Source organism: Mytilus galloprovincialis, chromosome 1, assembly GCF_965363235.1.
Source record: "Mytilus galloprovincialis chromosome 1, xbMytGall1.hap1.1, whole genome shotgun sequence".
Classification (NCBI taxonomy): Eukaryota; Metazoa; Mollusca; class Bivalvia; order Mytilida; family Mytilidae; genus Mytilus; species Mytilus galloprovincialis.
This window is the reverse complement of record NC_134838.1, coordinates 52,332,250-52,347,414: the sequence shown is the minus strand read 5'-3', so window position 1 is coordinate 52,347,414 and position 15,165 is coordinate 52,332,250.

Below are 15,165 nucleotides of genomic sequence, written 5' to 3'. Positions count from 1 at the left end.
CTAAATTTATTAAAATATGGAATTAAAATGGTCTCCATGTTTTTGGGTTTTTTGGGTTGTTTTTTTTTACCACTCAAATGTCACATAATGTTACAAAAAACAAAAACAAAAATTACATGTGTGTAAAACTACAAAAAAAGAAACAATAATAATCTCTCTGAAGCTTTAAACTACAACAAATGAACTAGTTATGAAAACACATATCATGCTGAGCTCTTTTCAATACTTTGGCATCAGTTCGTATGTATCGTATGTAACAGTCTGATGACCACCTGCCTAATGTTTGAATTATATGATCCTCGACACCACATGCTGCTGCGGATGTAGCTGCTCCTATACGAAAGGAGTGACCACAAAACTTAACAGTATTATAGCCAAGTATGTCTAATAGTTGTCTCAATGAAGAAATAAATGTTTCCCTGCTTAACGGCGATGATTGAAATTCATCCTCGACAAAAAGTGGAGATTTTGGTAAAGCGCCATTGTTATATCTTATAGACAGATACTTATTCATTGTATCCACTGGTTTAAATGTGTCATTTTCATAAATAGTAATATTCACGCCTTGACGAAAGGGATCACGCTTAGATGATCGCAGGCGAAAAATGAAAAACTGTTTCGTCGGATCCACAGTGATATCTTGCAAAAGTACTGTACATGAATTATCATTATAAGACCGACAGGTAAATTCTCCACACCTAAGAAAACCAAAAAATGCCATTTTAAAAGCACACTGAAACATGAGGTCTAGCACTGGTGAAAATATTCCTTTCGATAATAAAGCACAAAGCTTATTCAAAATTGATGATGTAATTGGCAATCTTTCTTGAACAACATTGTTCTGAGATTTTTTAATACCCCGAAGAATAACTGGTAATCTGATAGCATTCGCCATAGGATCATATCCTAAAAATCTTATATAATAATGACGTACTCCGGCAAGATAGAGTTTAATAGTCTGGTGTTTCAGATTAAGTGCTTTTTGACAATAAGTTACGAAATAGACTAGAAGATCTTCTTTTACATAAGGAAGATTAACTTCGGAGCACGGTTGACCATTCATGACCAGGAAAGTTCTGAAACATTTAAAAGCGGATTTATATGTCAATCTAGTGCTTTCGCTCAAAGACGCATCCCATAATTCGTCTATCTTTAAATTCAAACCATCATCAGCTCTGAGGGATGCAGACAAGGAGTTGGTATCGCGTTTGCATGTGGTGCCAAGGCTCTGAACTTCATCATCTGGTAACGAGAAAGAGAATCAGCTATACAGTTTTTTATACCAGGAATGTGTTTGGCATGCACTACAAAATTATTAATTGCTGAATGATAAGTGAGCTTTCTCATTAACTTCATCAAGCTTTGAATCTTAGATCTACCCTTTTTAATAATATCAACAGTAGCTAAATTGTCACAATTGAATAATATACGTTTCCTTTTCCATCTATCTCCCCACAGTACGCATGCCATTACAATGGGATACAATTCAAAAAACGCCATAGATGTTTGCTCACAAGACAATAGTTCATAAGGAAAGTCACCTTGAAACCATTCATTTTGATAAAAACCTCCAAATGAGGAAGGTGTAGCATCAGTAAACAAGTGAATGTCCGCAGCATTCGTTATATTATCATTTAAAAAGAAGGAAACACCATTCCAATCTTTTAAAAATTTTGACCACATAACAAGATCAGGTTTACAACTTTTTAAGTGCACATGGTGATGCAACTTTTTAACAGTAGTAGACAGTTTAATTAAGTGTGAAACAAATGATCTACCTGGCACTATAACTCTGCACGCAAAATTTAAATGCCCTAGTAAACTTAATAACTCTCTTTTAGTGCACGAATTGCGCTTACTGAAATATTCTATAATTTCTTGAATTCGTAAAACCTTTTCTAAAGGGAGATAAGCCTCCATATTAATAGTATCTAAAAATATCCCTAAATATTCTAACTTATGACATGGTCCTTCAGTTTTCTTAAATGAAAGTGGCACACCTAATGACTTAAAAATATCTAAAAAAGTATTCATAGTTTGTTGAGCATTGTCTTGTTCTGGTACAATAACTAGAAAATCATCTAACAAATGTAAAATGTGCTCTATATTGTAATTGTTCTGAGCAATCCAACAAATTGCTTGTGAAAGAGTGTCAAAGATTTTTGGGCTAGACCTGCACCCAAACACCAATTTATTAAAAAAGTAATATCTGTCATCCCATTTGATTCCATGAAACGGCCATAACATTGGCGACAGGGGCATAACCTTGAAGGCGTCGGCTATATCGGTTTTTAAAAGCCAAGATTTAAAACCTAGGCTTTTGATAGTTCTGATAGCATCATCAATTGAAACATATTGCAAAGAAAATTCATCTTTATCGATAAGTTCGTTTAAACTAGGATTTTTTGGATCCTCATGAGGCGCTGACAAGTCTACGATCAAACGCTTCTTTTTATTGTATTTACCTTCTGCCACACCGATAGGGTTAATGCGGTAATGTGTAAATGGAATGAAATCAAATGGTCCTTCTAAATAGCCCTTTTCTACCTCCGTTTCTATTAATTTTAAAACGTGTGTTGGTTGAGATAACGCTGATCTTAAGTTTTTGCACTCAATAGACTTAGATGGTAATGTTGTAATACCTGTGGAAAAACCTTGACTTAACCCAGAAACTAGGTAATTCTTAAATTCCTTATTTGGATGATTTTCTAATTCATGAACTAAATTACTAATCACAATGGGTGTTGATACTCCTAAACTTAGGGAAACTTGATCGTTTACATTCTTCTCTGCATATTGGACCCGATTTTGTTGGGTCCTAGTGCCTCGTTTTTTGAACTCGTACAGACTGTTTTAGGGTGCTCTCCATTACAACTTAGACAAATATGTAAATTTCTACAATGAGGTCTAAAACAACCTGTTTTCCCGTTGAAATTATTACAGATTTCCTTTCCTCCATGGTAAGAACGCTCCCTGCCGTGTATGTCTTGATCTGACCTGTATGACCCTGTCGTATTCCTGTTGCTATTGTTTGACTGATTACAATAACTACTTGAGTGAAAAGTGCTACCGCAAATGCTACATGTGTTAGGTTTAATGTTCGCAAAAATATTGCAAAATAAAGTGTTATTTCTTATAGACCAGTCAACAGGAATATTGTTATGTCTTAAATGAGCTGCCGCATCAGCAGAAAACCGTTTATGGTACTCGTAAAATCCCTTACCCGGATACCTGGTGGCCATATCAACCAAATCACGTTCATAAAGATCCAGCTCACTCCTACGATGAGGAAATGTTGTACACATAATGTTCTTATAAATACCAAAAGCCTGAATAAATTCGCCCAGAGACAATGATCTTGAACTCCTAGGGTCAGATTTATTGTTTTTGTCTTCACTCAAGCTTAACTCGTGTGTTCCTGAACCAGAATAGTATGGAATCAGTAAAGATGTTAGATTAATATCCATACCTGATATAATATTCTTTCGTAACTGGGGTGAAATTGTTTCCACAAACGGTAGAGTTTCTGCAGAATAGCCGTGTGCTGTTCTCACCATGTTGCCTGAATTTCCCATATTTAAAAGCTGTTCCTCGCTTCCTGCGGCTGCGTTCGGTGCAGTTCGTGTATTTTGTAATGCATTGTATGCGGACTGTAAATTGAAATTTGACCAAGATTGACCTGAATTTGTAGAAGTATGATTGATGATATTGGATGCACTATCCACCGGAGCAGAGACATTTGCATTTGGTGTTTCTGCGATTCTACTAATACTGGTAGTTTCATTTCTGGCTTGAAGTAATAAATTAACTTTTCCTGTTAAGCCGGAAACATTCTGTTGTAGGGATTGTACAGTCGATGATAATTTTGATACAATTCCAATCAAAACACGATTGTCGTTACTGGGCGTGTTTTCATTATTGTTAGTGTTTGGTGCATCCTGGGATCGCGGATCCCCATCTACACGTGCGTTTTGTTGTGGCAATGCATGATGGTATACCGCACTACCATTTAAGGGTTCCTCACCACGTGTGTGACTGTCTTCGCCTCGTGCTTCCTCTCCACGTGCGTTTGTTGTGTTTGATGTATTACTATCGGAATTTTCGTATCGTTTCAAAATTCGTACCAATGTCAAACGTTTTGCATTTATAGGAAAAGCGATATTCTTTCTTTCTAACTCTGCTTTTAGTCTAGCAATTGTCCAATTTTCAAGTAATGTAGGATTATAGACTGCGTTATTGTTTTTCTTTTTCCTAATCGGACCCATTGCGTCCGTGCATGTGTATATATAAATGTAATGTCAAATGCAATATAGGTGAATAAATAAATAAACAGACCTCAGATCTATGAATAATAAAACTCCAAAACAAATATAAAATAGAGCATATATCGTATGAATGAAGACTTCTCGCTGTACAAACACGTGGATTGTTCAAAGTTTATTCCATGCTCCTTTTCCTGATATATTTTATCACACGGGATAACTTATTTGAGTTCATATAAAGTCTGAATAATCCAACACTTAAAGTTTATGCACAGCAGTTTAAATACTGAAACAACTATTTTGTAATAATAACTTTTTGTAAAAACAAAATTAAAATATGCTACGATGAACTGGCAGCTTAAAACGAGCTTATTAATACTTTACTTATATCTCCTATCTGATTGGCTAACCAATCTTCTAAAATTATCTCAGTTCTCTCAGTAATTTCTAAAAATATCTCGGTTCTCTCATTAATTTCTAAAAATATCTCTCTCTGGTTTCTCAATTTGTATTCTATTAATATCCCACCTGACATAGGCAGGAATTATTTATCGTATAAACTACAATTTAAATCTTTAAATTACCAATTATGATGAAGATTTAACCACAGAATACTGTGTATTTCATCATAGACCTACGGGAGAGAACATTCCGGTTAAAATATTAATATTAGATCGGAAAACAGAAAGATAATATTCTTATCAAAAGTATTTAATTCAATCGAAATCAAAGAAATATATACAAAATATAACTGTATTTGTGTTTCTGAAGAAACTAACAATGATTGAAATCAGAATATTTTGCAATTAAGAAATAAGTTTTTTATATAACAAGATACTCTGACTGTTTTGGTATTTTTAAATATTCATTTGTAAAGGAAGCATAAAAATTAAATCTAAATAAATTCTTGCATCCTACAAAAAAAATTGTTTATAAATCAATAATCATTATATATTTACGTTAATTATTTCATACCATTTAGTATTTAGGTTTTATGAGTAATTATTATTTATTTATTTGTATTTGAATATATATCCATAAAACAGAAAGTAAGATAAATTTATTAAATATTAAAATTAAAAACGGTCGTGAATAAAAATACTTGTGTGTTTTTAATTCCTTAAAGCTTGATTTTAAATCCGTGCAGCTCACAACAACCATAAAAATAATTTACCATAATCACAACAAACTTTAATTACAACCATAATGTTGATTATTTTATACAGTTTTAGTATGGATTTAGAAGTCTTTGCTTATATTTTGTATAGTAATATATTCACATAGTGGAATGTTAGAATTTAAAAATAGATTCATCCGATTAAAAAACTGTCCATCCGTATAAAATACTTGACGTTCGTGTTTATTGATATTATATATATATATTCAATAGAATTTGAAAAAAAAATACTAACAGGAACGTTACTTTATTATAAAAGTTTTGTTTGTTTTAATAGTTTAACCTTATAGCATCTACATACATGTAGTTATACTATGGTACGGTTTTGAAAATTGTATTCATTGTGTTGACCAACTACTAGTATCCTTCACGTCTTGATTCATTCACATTATAGATCACATTTCAAAAGCATACTATCGGTTTGCGTTCTGCGTTTGTAGACTTAACTCGTGTCTGGCGTACATCATTTTAATTATGGTATCTTTTTATATATACATACCTTTTTATATAAATTGGTTATTTTGATAGTGTGTACAGGTATTCATAAACTTCTGAATTCAGAAATTCTTCGGCAAAACTAAGTTTCCCTGTAGAATGTTTGAATTGATTTAAGTAAAATCAGGAAATCCTTAAAATTTGAGATGTTTTATGAGACCAAAATAAGTCTTTTCATAAGAGGTCCCAATCAATTGCATGCCACAGGTTTCACGGCATACAACATCTACCATGAGTAAATACAGCTTCAAATACGAGTTGAAAATATTATAAAGGCATTCATGTAGGAAACAAAATATTAAGATATCATGATAGATAAAATAAATGCATCCAGAATTCCAGATTATAAAGCAAACTGAGTGCATAAATTTATATTGCGATAGGTTTGTGCAATTTGCATAATTCATCCGGTTAGTAGAAATTAGGATTTGCCAAAGGGTTATAATCGGAAAAAATATGTACATTCCCAAGTAATAAATAAAATAGTCGAGCTTTAAAATAACTTTTCAAATAGAAGCTGTAAATATAAACTTTCAACTGGATTTTTCTATTCACAGTCAATTATTTCAATTCAAAAGCAAACACAAATTCAGCAACAATCTTTTGGTGACCCGGCAGTCAGCGGTCTTAGGTTCATGTATTGCTTTTCTTTTTTTAAAGAAAGAAACTTGTTTTTTTACCTGTGGAAACGTTTACAAGACCAAGAGTTATTTTCACATTATGTTAAGAGCATCATTTCCTGAATGCATTAGTACAAAAAAATAGTTGGAAAGGCGGCCAGGTTTGAAAATTCAAGCCCATCCAAGGTAAGAATTTATAGAAAAATACTTATTGGTGTTCTATCCTGTTATAGACTTTTCTTACACTTTTGAGAATATTTTTAAGTGTGCACCACAACATTAAGTGTGTTTTTATATCATCTTTTTAAAAATTATATGTCACAGGAAATACACTTACATTTAATGTGATAAAAAGGACAAAAACTATCGCGTAATTCCTTTCTGTTACGTTCTGTCATGTTACCTGATAAAAAGTAACAGCATAACCATCATCAGTAACAGGAAGGATGTTCAAGACAATTTCACTGAAGAATCGAAAAGTTAATTTACTATATGCCAACCATTTCATTTAATATAAGTTATCACCACCATATCAAATAAATTTCAAAATAATATACAGTATATTGAATAAAAAAATAGGTTATTTGCTTTTGATAACAGCAGAGAACATTGTGCAATTCTAGTATAGTAAATAGTAACAGAAAGGAATTTATTTTAGCATTTTTCATTACCTAGGCAGATTTGTCATCTTGCAAATACAGTTTCAAAAGAGAAATGACATTGTTTGCTGTTATCTTCCAATTGTGACCAATCTAAAATGATGTATTTTTCTTAAACTTTAAAATAAAGCAGAAAAATCCTTTCTGTTACCAACTCTGTCCTGTTACCGTTGTCCTGTTACTCAAGATTCTTTCATGTTACCGACAGTTCTGACTATATTTAAGTATATTTCTAAACCTTTTGTATTGCAAATGATAAAATCAATAATTGGCATTTGATAAACTATTGCAGGATATAATAGTAAACCACAAATAGTGTCTTAAACTTATTCCTTATTCCCATTAGAAACTTTTAAAAATTGATTCACTTTGGTAACAGGAAAGAACTGGATTTTTTTTGTGTACCATTTTTAAAATTGCCATTGTTTCCTTATTAAACAATTGTTTAAATTACAGACAACAGTTCCTAGATCCCCAATTTGTGTTCTTCGATTTGTGCTATTAAAATACTGGGTCTAAAGATTTTGTTTTTTGTTTTTCTTATTGCCAAAAATTAGATTTTTTCAGATATTGTCTCATATACAATTGATTTTGCAGTAGCATATTGTAATATCAGGTTTGACGACTTTCAGAGTGTGAGTGACAGGAGCATTGCTCATGACTCCTCCTCCTACATTAATGTTTTCAATGCTTGCTTGAAACCCACTAATATCACCCTGTATAACCCCGATACAGATGAAACCGGACGTTGACGCGTTCGAATCGAACAAACCGTGTAACACTGAGTTCAGACTGTAATGAATTAATACTCTTAAAGAAAATCCAATATCTATTCTTCGGATATTTTACTTCAATATATTCTTTGCCATGATACTCATTAGTTACTAAAAGTTTTTATTAAATGTGTGACATTTTTATATACAAATATAAAAAAAACGCACGACGATATCAATGATAAAGCGTGCTTGGTATTTTTAAATATTCAAAACTTAATGTTTCTCGTTCCTCATAGTTTTTAAAACATACATTTTTGAAAAATTCATAGCATAAATTAACAAACTTATAAAGATCGTTTGTTTATGTTGTATCTAGAAACAAAAAAAACACGTTTTGAAGTGTCTTTATTTTCATGTTGTGTACGCTTCGTTGTCGTGACACCTTTTTATACTGTACGATTCGTTGACACAATATTGCGTTTGTCAATGAATTTTGCATGTATTAAATTATGCTTTGGTATAATTATAACCAATATGCATGTTTGAAAATAATAATTTCCCATCATAACATGCAGCCAGCAACCCATAAAATCCGTTATATTGTTGAAACACTCTTGGAGGAAATTTGTACATGTAAAAACATCCTTCTGTATACGAAAGTGTAAATTGGTAGGAATAGTTATCAAAGGTAGGAAAATACAATATATCGATAGATGCAAATATGGCTAAGCATACAGATACACACGTCCGATTTCCAATTTGATAGCATTTTTGAAAGTTTTTACCATACGACATTTAATGTACCGTAACAGTTAGGTGGTGGGTTGGGTGCCCGCTAACATGTTTAATCCCGCCATATTCTGTATGTGCCTGTCCAAAGCCAAGAGCGTGTAATTCAGTGGTTATATATATTTTTTTGTTCACTGTTTTGTGCATAAATTGGGCCGGTAGTTTGCTTTACATTTGTCATTTCAGTGTGTTTTATAGCTGACTATGCGGTATGGGCTTTGATCATTGTTGAAGGCTGTACGGTGATCTATAGTTGTTCATTTTTGTTTCGTTTGGTCTCTTGCGAAGAGTTGTTTCAATACTACATTTTTTTTTATAGACCGCATTTCAAAACAATCAATGGATTATAGTTTTAACCTTATGGCCTGAATCTCTGAGGCGGGTCCTAGGGGTCATAGATTACAATAGAGTTACATTAAGGCTTAAGAATATGTGTATACAATAAACATGTAACTAATAGCCATCAATAGTAATACAGTTACTTTTATGTGAAGATATAAAGATGAAGAGATAATTCTTAAGTATAACTGGTTTGCTTTTTCAATTATGTTTTTTTTGTTTGTTTAATTTTTAAGGTATGAAGATTATGCTTTATTTCCTCGAATATTACAGTCTTTCTACTGTGGTGCCAAAATCTAAATGATTGGTAATTCTGGTTATTATAAGCACCTTAAAGTCTATACTCACCCATATGCATTTCATTCAAATTTTTACTTATTTCGGAGAAGACCAAAGGGACCATATTTATATTCCCCAGTTACCCTTGGCGTCATGGGTAAATATTGCAGATGAGCAAAGCATCAATCATCAACCTAACCTTATACATTTGCTGTGTTTCTTCTTTCATGTCTTAATAGTTATCAATAAAAAAAGAAACGTTTCGCAGTTGGTACTGAACAATTTCTGGACCTTTTTATTTGTTTATGACACGCGTACGTAATGGCTGATTGTTAGTTGCTTAACGTGCACTTGCAAATATGTCATGCATGTTCAGGATATGCGCAGAGTAGCAACACATACTACATGTAGGTCCTGGAAGGAGGCCCTCCGGAATTACGTTAGGGAAGTTTGGACTGCCACTGGATAAAATGAGGTATATTGAATAAGGACACAAATGTTGCCTTTCAACAGGTCATTTATGGACTCTCATAAAGTTTTTGCAGGGGTTCGTACAGTGTAGTTAGCGTAGTACTCTCTTTACACAAGACATTGGATCTTATATTCCCATTCGGACTGGAATTGACTGCGTACTTTTATATCCCTCACAACTAAACGGGTGGCCAACTTCGGTCTGGTTTTACTGCCGGTCGGAAAAAACCAAAGTGACCATATCTAATAGTATATTTCCCAGTCATCCTTATTCTTTCATGAATAAAAACAATTTGGATACAATATAGAAAGATATGCTGTACCGGTTAATCACTTAACATTATTACAATATATACACACTTATGAGAACTCATAATACCGTACATCCTCTGATTCTGAATTCCATAAAACCGGCTGGAATTTGATAATGTTCATGAATTCGATAAAAACCGGATAGAATTTGATAAGGTTCTTGAATTCTATAAAAACCGACTGAAATTTTATAATTTTCCTGAATTCTATAAAAACTGGCTTGAATTTGATTTATTATTAACTGAAATTTTTTCAGGATTTAAGAATGTTATGTTAAATATTAACGTTTTAGAATTTTAACCTTCTACAGAAAAGCTCAAACTATTCTTTTTATTAAACGATGTATAAATGAACACTTTGTGAGCTATAATACAAAATGGGACAGAAAATTTTCATTAAAGTTTCTAAGAGGATCACTAGTTTCAATTAATTAGTTTTTATAGCTGCAACAGTGAAAATGCCGTAAAAGGGAAAAGTAAGTATGAATTTTGATGCCTCTCGTATCCAAGCAGACGGGTTGTTTAGTACTTTATATTTTGAGTCATTAAAGCATTTATTATGCAATTGAAACACCTTGCTGAATAGATGATGTAGATATTGATAATTTTGTCATTTAGTTTGAAATATTGTCTCAACCTGTCTGATGTACTTTGAAGAAAGTCAGTGACATATACAAAAATTTACTATCATTTTTAAATCATTTCTTGTTGTTTAATATCTTTTTAATATGTATATTTAGCAACTTTCTTATCAATATTTATCAAGCCATGTTTTAACTGTTTCAATTAACATATAAAACAGTTTACACAGGTAACCGTGCAAATTAATTCAAATGATAATACTCCTGAATTCTATAAAAACCGGCTTGAATTTGATTATGTTCCTAAATTCTTTAAAAATCAGCTTAAATTTAATAATGGTTCTGAATTTATTAAAAACTTGTTGGAATTTGAAAATGTACCAGAATTCTATTTAAAAAAAAACGGCTGGAATTTGATGATGTTCATGAATTCTACAAACACCTGCTGGAATTTGATCATTTACCCGAATTTTATAAAAACCGGCTGGAATTTTATAATGTTTCTAAATTCCATAACTATCGGCTAAAATTTGATAATGGTTCTGAATTCTATATAAAAACAACGGCTGGAATTTGAAAATGTTCCTGAACTCTATAAAACTGGCAGAAATCTGAAAAGTTTCCTGAATTCAACAAACACCGGCTGGAATTTTATAAATTTTCTAATTCTATAAAAACTGGCTTGAATTTGATTTATTATTAACGTAAATTTTGACAGGATTCAAAGATATTGTGTCAAATATTAACGTTTCTGAATTTTAACCTTCTTTAAAAAAGCTCAACTATTCCTTTTATTCAAAGATGTATAAATTAACACTTTGTGAGCTATATTACCAAATAGGACAGAACACTTTCATTAAAGTTTCTCACTAATTAGTTTTAACTGCAACAATGAAAATGCCGTCTTAGGGAAAAGTTGGTATTAAGTTTGATGCCTCTCGTATCCATGCAGACGTGTTGTTTTATATCTTGAGTCATTATAACATTTAGTATGCATGTGAAACACCTTGCTAAATAGATGATGTAGATATTAATATTTTTGTCACTTAGTATGAAACATGTCTCAACCTGTCTGATGTACTTTGAAGAAAGTCAATGACATAAAGAAAAATTTACTATCATTACTAAATCATTTATTTTTGTTTTATATGTTAATATAAAGCTCTGATTCCTTTCACGGATTTGGCTATACTTTTTGGACCTTTTGGATTATAGCTCTTCATCTTTTATATAAGCTTTGGATTTCAAATATTTTGGTCACGAGCATCACTGAAGAGACATGTATTGTCGAAATGTGCATCTGGTGCAAGAAAATTGATACCGTTAATTTTATTACTGTCACTGGGTCGATGCCTCTGCTGGTGGACTATTAGTCCCCGAGGGTATCACTAGCCCAGTAGCCAGTACTTCGGTTCTGGCATGAAAATACGGATTTTTTATTGTGTTATTAAAATTTGCTGTTACAAAATGATAGAAATTATTATGAATTAAGGAATGTATCTCCCTCATGCAAAGCTCTGATCGTTTCACGGATTTGGCTATACTTTTTGGACCTTTTGGATTATAGCTCTTTATCTTTTATATAAGCTTTGGATTTCAAATATTTTGGCCACGAGCATCACCGAAGAGACATGTATTGTCGAAATGCGCATCTGGTGCAAGAAAATTGATACCATAAATTTTATTAATAAATATATTTAGCAACTTTCTTATCAAATAATTGTTGAAGACATGTTTAAACTGTTTCAATTAACACATTCGCTGAAATATTCATATATTGTAAAACAAAACAACTTACACAGGTAGTGGTGCAAATTCTTTCAAGTAATAATGCTCCTCAATACTATAAAAACATGCTGGAATTTGATAATGGTCCTAATTTCTATAACAATCGGCTTGAATATGATAAAGGTCATGAATTTAATAAAAACTGGCTTGAATTTGAAGATGTACCTGAATTCTATAATAACCGGCTGGACTTTGATAATGTTCCTTGATTCTATAATAACCGGCTGGAATTTGATAAAGGTTCTTCATTCAATATAAACTGGCTGGAATTTAAAAATGTTACTGAATTCGATAAAAAACCGCCTGGAATTATATAATGTTCTTGAATTCTATAAAAACCGGCTGGAATTTTATACTGATTCTGAATTCCATAAAACCGGCTGGAATTTGATAATGGTCCTGAATTCTATTTAACAAAAACCGGCTGGACTATAAAAATGTTCATGAATTCGATAAAAACCGGATAGAATTTGATAAAGTTCTTGAATTCTATAAAAACCGACTGAAATTTTATAATTTTCCTGAATTCTATAAAAACTGGCTTGAATTTGATTTATTATTAACTGAAATTTTGTCAGGATTTAAGACTGTTATGTCAAATATTAACGTTTTAGAATTTTAACCTTCTACAGAAAAGCTCAAACTATTCTTTTTATTAAACGATGTATAAATGAACACTTTGTGAGCTATAATACAAAATGGGACAGAAAATTTTCATTAAAGTTTCTAAGAGGATCACTAGTTTCAATTAATTAGTTTTTATAGCTGCAACAGTGAAAATGCCGTAAAAGGAAAAAGTAAGTATGAATTTTGATGCCTCTCGTATCCAAGCAGACGGGTTGTTTAGTACTTTATATTTTGAGTCATTAATTAAACGCATTTATTATGCAAGTGAAACACCTTGCTAAAAAGATGATGTAGATATTGATAATTTTGTCATTTAGTTTGAAATATTGTCTCAACCTGTCTGATGTACTTTGAAGAAAGTCAGTGACATATACAAAAAATTACTATCATTTTTAAACATTTCTTGTTGTTTAATATCTTTTTAATATGTATTTTTAGCAACTTTCTTATCAATATTTATCAAGCCATGTTTTAACTGTTTCAATTAACATATAAAACAGTTTACACAGGTAGCCGTGCAAATTAATTCAAATGATAATACTCCTGAATTCTATAAAAACCGGCTTGAATTTGATAATGTTCCTAAATTCTTTAAAAATCAGCTTAAATTTAATAATGGTTCTGAATTTATTAAAAACTTGTTGGAATTTGAAAATGTACCAGAATTCTATTTAAAAAAAAAACGGCTGGAATTTGATGATGTTCATGAATTCTACAAACACCTGCTGGAATTTGATCATTTACCCGAATTTTATAAAAACCGGCTGGAATTTTATAATGTTTCTAAATTCCATAACTATCGGCTAAAATTTGATAATGGTTCTGAATTCTATATAAAAAAAACGGCTGGAATTTGAAAATGTTCCTGAACTGTATAAAAACTGGCAAAAATTTGAAAACGTTCCTGAATTCAACAAACACCGGCTGGAATTTTATAAATTTCCTAATTCTATAAAAACTGGCTTGAATTTGATTTATTATTAACGTAAATTTTGACAGGATTCAAGGATATTATGTCAAATATTAACGTTTCTGAATTTTAACCTTCTTTAAAAAAGCTCAACTATTCCTTTTATTCAAAGATGTATAAATTAACACTTTGTGAGCTATATTACCAAATAGGACAGAACATTTTCATTAAAGTTTCTCACTAATTAGTTTAAACTGCAACAATGAAAATGCCGTCTTAGGGAAAAGTTGGTATTAAGTTTGATGCCTCTCGTATCCATGCAGACGTGTTGTTTTATATCTTGAGTCATTATAACATTTAGTATGCATGTGAAACACCTTGCTAAATAGATGATGTAGATATTAATATTTTTGTCACTTAGTATGAAACATGTCTCAACCTGTCTGATGTACTTTGAAGAAAGTCAATGACATAAAGAAAAATTTACTATCATTACTAAATCATTTATTTTTGTTTTATATGTTAAAATAAAGCTCTGATTCTTTTCACGGATTTGGCTATACTTTTTGGACCTTTTGGATTATAGCTCTTCATCTTTTATATAAGCTTTGGATTTCAAATATTTTGGTCACGAGCATCACTGAAGAGACATGTATTGTCGAAATGTGCATCTGGTGCAAGAAAATTGATAACGTTAGTTTTATTACTATCACTGGGTCGATGCCTCTGCTGGTGGACTATTAGTCCCCGAGGGTATCACTAGCCCAGTAGCCAGTGCTTCGGTACTGGCATGAAAATACGATTTTTTTTTTGTGTTATTAACATTTGCTGTTACAAAATGGTAGAAATTATTATAAATTAAGGAATGTATCTCCCTCATGCAAAGCTCTGATTGTTTCACGGATTTGGCTATACTTTTTGGACCTTTTTGACTATAGCTCTTCATCTTTTATATAAGCTTTGGATTTCAAATATTTTGGCCACGAGCATCACTGAAGAGACATGTATTGTCGAAATGCGCATCTGGTGCAAGAAAATTGATACCATTAATTTTATTAATACATATATTTAGCAACTTTCTTATCAAATAATTGTTGAAGACATATTTAAACTGTTTCAATTAACACATTCGCTGAAATAT